Here is a 7,500-nt window from a genome sequence, read left to right on the forward strand (position 1 = left end):
TACCTACACTACCTACTACTACCTACTACACTACACTACCTACTACTACTACCTACTACCTACTACTACCACTACACTCACCTACCTCTACCTACTACTACACCTATACTACACTACTACTACTACACACTACATACTACTACATACTACTACTACCTCCTACTACTACTACACTACCACTACCTACCTACTACTACTAATACTACTACACTACATACTAACTACTACCTACTATACACTACCTACCATACATATACATACATACATCACAATACATATACATACATACATAAAATAATACTAATACATAATACATACATACATACACATACATACATACATACATACATATACATACATACTCATACATACATACATACATACATACATACATACATACATACATACATACATACATACATACATACATACATACATACATACATACATACATACATACATACATACATACATACATACATACATACATACATACATACATACATACATACATACATACATACATACATACATACATACATACATACATACATACATACATACATACATACATACATACATACATACATACATACATACATACATACATACATACATACATACATACATACATACATACATACATACATACATAGAAGAGAAAAAATATACACTTGGCTAAGAAGCTCACAACATTGCCATCCGGAAGTATAACGGAACAACACACGAAACTATGTGTAACCTTGAACGTTTGTAGTCCGGTTAACACATTTCGTGAAAATTGCACATAGACGCGGATGGCAAAAAGCAATAACTAAGACCTGAGTGACGTCAACTTCATACTATCTATACTTCACAAGGTGGTAAATTACTTTGTCCTAAAAGCCTATTTATTTATTAAAGTGTCTCTCAGACTATAATAAGGTGTATTCACGTAAGGCAATTACAAAAGAGTTCAACAGTATCAGATAACATGAAGTATGAAGTCATTGTTTTGGTTGGCAACCTCGCGGCCTTCATCTTGAGTCAGATCATAATGACATTGTCATGGAAGGAACTATCAGCTAAAACTATTTAACTCTCTCCATACCGGCAATTTTCCGGATTGTCCCCAAAACTTCACACCCAACCTATAGCGGAAGAGTAGCGTCCCTTGATTGGACGTCACCGCGGAGAAGCTATTTGTAAACAAACCAACTACAAGCCAAGCCACTCCAAATACAAAATTAATTACTCATATTTCTGTACAAAAATGCATATCATAATCAGCGTAGATCTTTTCTTTTCTCCATATGAAATGTTAACAAAATATGATGTAGACTTAGAAATTAAAGATGGTTTGTTTACAAATAACTTCTCCGCCGGTGACGTCCAATCAAGGGACGCTACTCCTCCGCTAGTCTCATTCCCTATACAAAAATATATTTATTTCACTCAAACACAAAATCTGTTAGTTTTTGATATACATTATTTTTTTTTAGCTAAACGAGCTCCTCAACACAGTGTTGATATGCTTTAACTATAGCAAACATTTTTTGTTGAAATATTATGATGTACAAAAAAAATTAGAATGAGAAAAATGTTGGCTGCATCGTAACGAATGTGACGATTTTCCTATGGGTGGTAAGACGGGGGTTAAAGTATATTTTTTTAACTAGATCTGTTTTTGAATGGGATTCAATGATAAAAACAAAAAAAAAACAACAAACACAATTTATTTGAGGGAAATATCTTTGAGTCCCACCTCAACACACACACACACACACACACACACACACACACATGCATACACACATATAATGGGAATAGAAAGAGAGAGCTTGTCGTCACTCAGCTCTCTATCATTGTCTTAGACCACCAGACGTTGAGCTCTCACAAGATTATATCTATCACACTATAAATTCTTAACGATAAACATAGTTTTCTGTGTCGGTTCGATTGATCATGTGATATGTGGAGTATTTTACTTAAACGTATACCATCATTAAATTGAAAGTACGTATAGATAGAACGAAGATGACGTCACTCAAGCTATCTATAGATAGTATGCGCTTGGCTTAGAAGCTCACAACATTGCCATCCAGAAGTATCACGGACCAACACACAAAACTGTGTAACCATGAACTTTTATAGTCTGGATAGTACAGTTAAGTGAGAATTACTCAAAAACGGGGACGGCAAAAAAACAATAACAGAGACCCTAGTGACGTCGATTTCATTCTTTCTATATGACATGTTGTATTTTTTATTTTTTATATTCGGTGTGAACAATAAATTGCGTGCAACTCCTGATTTCTTAAGATGATTCTTGCCCAACCAGTTTTTGTGACGATTTTGGGCGGGAGATAGTTTGGCGAGAAAGATTTGGGCGGGGCTGGAGACTAAGTTCACTCTGTATGTATATGATGAACATTCTAGGATACAAAACAGCAAAAAGAGACATTGGATGGAATCCAACCATCGCCTTCAGAGACACATAGCCTGACAATGACTAAAAAAAAAATAAAGTTTAGACGCAGAAAGTTGATACGAAATGACGCAACCATTCAAATTCCATCTTTGCTTTATACTTCAAATCACATAGCGATCTAATCGGATTCCACAGTAGTAATTGTAAGAATACAATATTGCCAATCTACTTTGATATCTATTTAGTTATAATATTTTGATAACAATGACTAAAACGCTTGCGATTATTATCTCGCAGCAATCTCGTGTTACGATTATTTAATGTCATGACAACTAGATAGATACTACGCACAAATCTATCATCATAAATAGATTCATGGCATTGGTATGAGACACTCACATTGAGTCTTACGATAACTGCGAATAAGATACAAATGATATTCACTTCATTGATAAAATAGAAGAATCTCTGATTATCCTTCGTCTACATGACAAGAAAGGGGTCAATAACAGCGGCAATCGTTGTATTTATGTTAATTATCAATGCCTGTCTCTTTGAATCAGATTTACAACAGCAGATACGCCTGAATAAATTCTTTTTATTTCAACGTTTTGAATAGCAAGAACGCTGGTAAATAAAATCAATGTATGCTGAAAGTCTGAATTGACTGCCGAGCGAGCCCCTGTTGTAATGTACAATAATCAAACGAATAAATAATGAAATCGAATGCCGGATAGAAATCTGAAGAGTTGCGAAAGATACAGTGCTAGACAAAGGACAATGAAATATATATATATATATATATATATATATATATATATATATATATATATATATATATATATTTGTCCCTAAAGTCACTCTACTGAGACACACAAATGCTCAAATAATATAGTGTTAGATAAAAGTAAAGCCTGTGTTTGACATTTCTCCATCTCATTAAAAAATGGATCTATGATTTTAGCCACAGTTTCCTAGCGATGGATTTCGTTTGAAGGTTTGATTTAACCTATTTTGGCCATTAAGCCAAGTTCGGATGATTCCTTTGAAATTGATAGGCCGAAAATATATCCACCATCTGACTTGAAGCATCATGATATATTTTTTTTTGCAAGACCAATAACGTGTAGCTGGGGTGGGGCAGCTCTTTTTTTCAACCGTGTCAATTTAGAATATGATGTCGGAATGAAATAGACTCTAAATGAAGAACATTGAGTTTAAAATCCAAAATAACAAGAATTAGTAAAGATATTAAACATTTCAGAAACAAAACTCTTTCTCTCCCTCTCTCTCTCTCTCTCTCTCTCTCTCTCTCTCTCTCTCTCTCTCTCTCTTTCTCTCTCTCTTTCTCTCTCTCTCTCTCTCCTCGATAAATATAATTACTTTTATCCAACGTTTCCATGTTAGGCTTAAAATTAAACTTAAAGCACGGTACTCAATATCGTTTAGAGATCATTGGCCATAGTTGTGTCCGAATTGTGTAAACCTTAATTACTCCCACCAACTTATCTGAAAGGCTTGACCATCTCTGGATTAAATGATTCCTGGTCCAAAAAATGTGACAAAAATGTTTTGACAATGTAAGTAAGGCAAGACTAAGTCTACGTGGCATCTAAGTCAACATTCATTAAGTAATAATCATTCAGAGCTGTAAGTCTCACGGGTCTTAATTTGTTAATGGACATTATTATACCCTTTGGTTTTGGGAAAACCTGATTTTACAATAACGCAATAGCAAATATATTACGAGGTGACCCAATTATCCTTTGTAAACAATGTAGCAGCTAATCATTAATTTTTAACTTCCGCATCCGGTTTAACTAGAAATAGATTTTGACGCGTAGTGAAATCTTGACCAGTATGATTTTTTTTTTGAATGTCGAATGTTGAATCGTTAAATTTGAGACTAGAATCAATCATTGTAAAAACAAAAGAGTACAGTTTGGTTAGAAATGATGTAGGTGAGGTCTTCTTCTTAAAAAAACATAGGTAAGGTCATAGGAGGCATATTTATAAGAATAGGCATCTTGTTCTTCTACAATACGATTCAATAGTCTGATGTCACGCCGCCCGGCAACGGCGGTCATCTTGGTTCTAAACAAAGAAAATCATTACTTTTTATTTTTCATGCTGGCTAGAACATTTCATATGCCTTGTGATCAGAATGTGTAAAAGTCAAAACATGATCAAAATTTATGGGTTTTTTTTTCCCTTTATGCTCGCCGGAGAATTATTTCATACGGGCGTCCTCCATTGTTCCGATAGTTTAGAGCCAGTGTTACTAAGTTACCATGCGTCATTAGGAAGGAAGTGACGTTACGACTGTTGAAGAGTATTGACATTCCTAACTCCTTCCTATTACGTGGTTCAAAGGTGCTACAGCGTCATTGGGAACTTGTTCATCAATTCCAAACCCAGGAATTCAAGTCTCATAATAACCATGGCTTATAAGCCTTCGGGTAAGACAGTGGTCTATCGTTAAGTACTTTCCACAAGCTCTAACAGACCCAGCTACACTGGAAATTGCTGGAGGGATAGGCAGGACGAAAGATAAAAAAGTAAACATGTCATATCTGATCCATAATTAGTCAGTTTACTGGTATTACCTGAGCTATCAATGGAGGTGAACGTGCATTTCAGTGACCGGAAATAAAAAGGTACAATTTGATAATAATATAATGATCTCTTCCCCCTCCCCCCCTCACTCCCCTTCTCTCTCTCTCTCTCTCTCTCTCTCTCTCTCTCTCTCTCTCTCTCTCTCTATTTCTCTCTCATAAACACACAGACACACACACACACACACACACGCAAACAAACTTCATTGAACTAAAACAAACACCTTTGCAATAACACAAATTGCCCAAACACAAACACCATTGCACTAACACAAACACAACACGCACGTACACGGGGAACGAAAAAAAAAAGAGATAGAGAAAGAGACAGGGAGAGAGAGAGAGAGAGAGAGAGAAAGAGAGAGAGAGAGAGAGAGAGAGAGAGAGAGAGAGGTTAGAGAGAGAGAGTGAGTGATATATTTATATATATATATATATATATATATATATATATATATATATATTTATATACATATATATATACACTGCACTCGACAGATTCAATCAGCTAGGTCGCTACCTTTACAACAGCATTAAAGCAAAACACCTACAGACACATCAACAAGAGACGTATAAGTATATTATATAAACCAAATAATAAATCAGATCCCTAGTAACAATCGGTAGACATTAACTCACTCAATCCTAGAGATTTTTGTTACTTTTCAATATTATACCCAAAAATATGTATTAAAAATGAGCATGTACATATCTAGATAGTTTTATTCAACTATCATTAACAATGTAAAAGTTAAGAGCATTAGCTTTGATACTACGCCTATAATTTGTCTCAGAAAAATGTAATAAATAGGCATGGGGTAAAAGTAACCCAGGTTAAACTAAGGATATAGTTGGTGTTATGGTTGAGTGAGTTAATATGTACACATAAATCTTTCATTGCCTTTTATATCACTCCATCTAAGCCATAAAGATGCTTCGAGTTTGTTCGATAACAATATGTAGTTTAGGGTAATTTGACAATCTTAATGTTTATAGCTCACAAACAGATTGTCAATACTACCGATACTATCAGCACAAATAGAAAATCAATAGTTCTTAGGCGTCTATTATAAATGACATGTTATAACTGAGAGTAAGCGGTTCAGTGACGAAATAATCACCAGCTATACTTGACTAGACACTCATTTATATATATATAGAATGAAGTTGACGTCAATCGAGTCTTTGTTAGTATTTTTTGCCATCCGAGTTTATGAGTAATTCTCACTAAACCGTATTATCCAGACTATACAAGTTCATGGTTACACATAGTTTTGTGTGTTGGTCTGTTATACTTCCGGATGGCAATGTTATGAACTTCTTAGCCAAGCGCACACTATCTATCTATCTATCTATCTATCTATCTATCTATATATATATATATATATATATATATATATATATATAAATATGTGTGTGTGTGTGTGTGTGTGTGTATATATATATATATATACATATATATATATATGTATATATATATATATATATATATATATATATATATATATACATATATGTATGTATATATATGACCCACTGTCTGAAAACCGTATTCTGGCTGAATTATGTCGATTGTAAAAAAAAATAAAAACAAAAAAAAAACAAAAAAACAACATAATTTGAAGTCAGAAATATGAAATTTGATCTTAGATTATGTGTATTGTATGGGGCCCCGACTGTTGGAAGAGAGCTCGCTCCACGCCCAAAGAGCTCGAGATCGATTCCGTGTGAAGAAGAGGAAGTTTGATTTCACAATATCCAATAAACATGCTCAAAGCGCTTTAAAAGGGGTCCCTGGTCAACAGCAACATTTAATATGTAGGACGGCACATGACGCCTGTTAGGCGATATTACAATTTTTCGGACAAAGACAACGCTGTTAACGGCCAGCTACTCATTTTACACCTGAGTACGGTGAGAGAATATGAGTAAAGAGCCTTTTCCAAGGACTCAACTATGCGCCGAGCGCGAGGCTCGAACTCAGGACCTTCCGATCCGAAAGCGAGTGTCATACCACTAGACCACATAGCCGCACAATGTGATCCGGAACTTCCCAATAACTTACTTGGTAGAGCACTAGCTCCTCACGCGACCGATCGTGGTTGGAGTCAAGGTTTCTTTTTCTCACTCCCCTGTCGATCCAGGAATGAATGGGTATCTGGCTGGATCTGTTAGACCAAGCGGAAAATAGTTTGCTATATAGGCTGGAGTCCGATCCAAAGGGTAGCAAGCAAATGCTATTGCCCTTTTCACTAGGATAAACTCCGGCTCCGTGGGCATAATGGTTCTGAAGGACTATCTACTTCATTGATGCTGTGCGTTTAGCCAAAAAAGCCAAGGGTCACGACACTCGCCATCCGGAAAGAACGTACCAAGACAAAAAACTAAACGTGTATAGTCTGTTTAATACATTTTAGTGAGAACTGCGCATAGATGTGGCTGGCTAAATACAACTAAGATCTGAGTGACGTCAAC

General features: G+C 35.3%; 1 protein-coding gene across 2 annotated transcripts in view; it reads right to left on the minus strand.

Moving 5' to 3' along the window:
* Window positions 1–7,500, minus strand: part of LOC144967160 (uncharacterized) — a 127,734-nt gene that overhangs the window by 119,554 nt on the left and 680 nt on the right. The gene's annotated exons all lie outside the window — the stretch shown is intronic.

The sequence above is a fragment of the Berghia stephanieae genome, chromosome 3 (assembly GCF_034508935.2).
Source record: "Berghia stephanieae isolate SIO BIC M18660-M18661 chromosome 3, UCSD_Bste_1.3, whole genome shotgun sequence".
Classification (NCBI taxonomy): domain Eukaryota; kingdom Metazoa; phylum Mollusca; class Gastropoda; order Nudibranchia; family Aeolidiidae; genus Berghia; species Berghia stephanieae.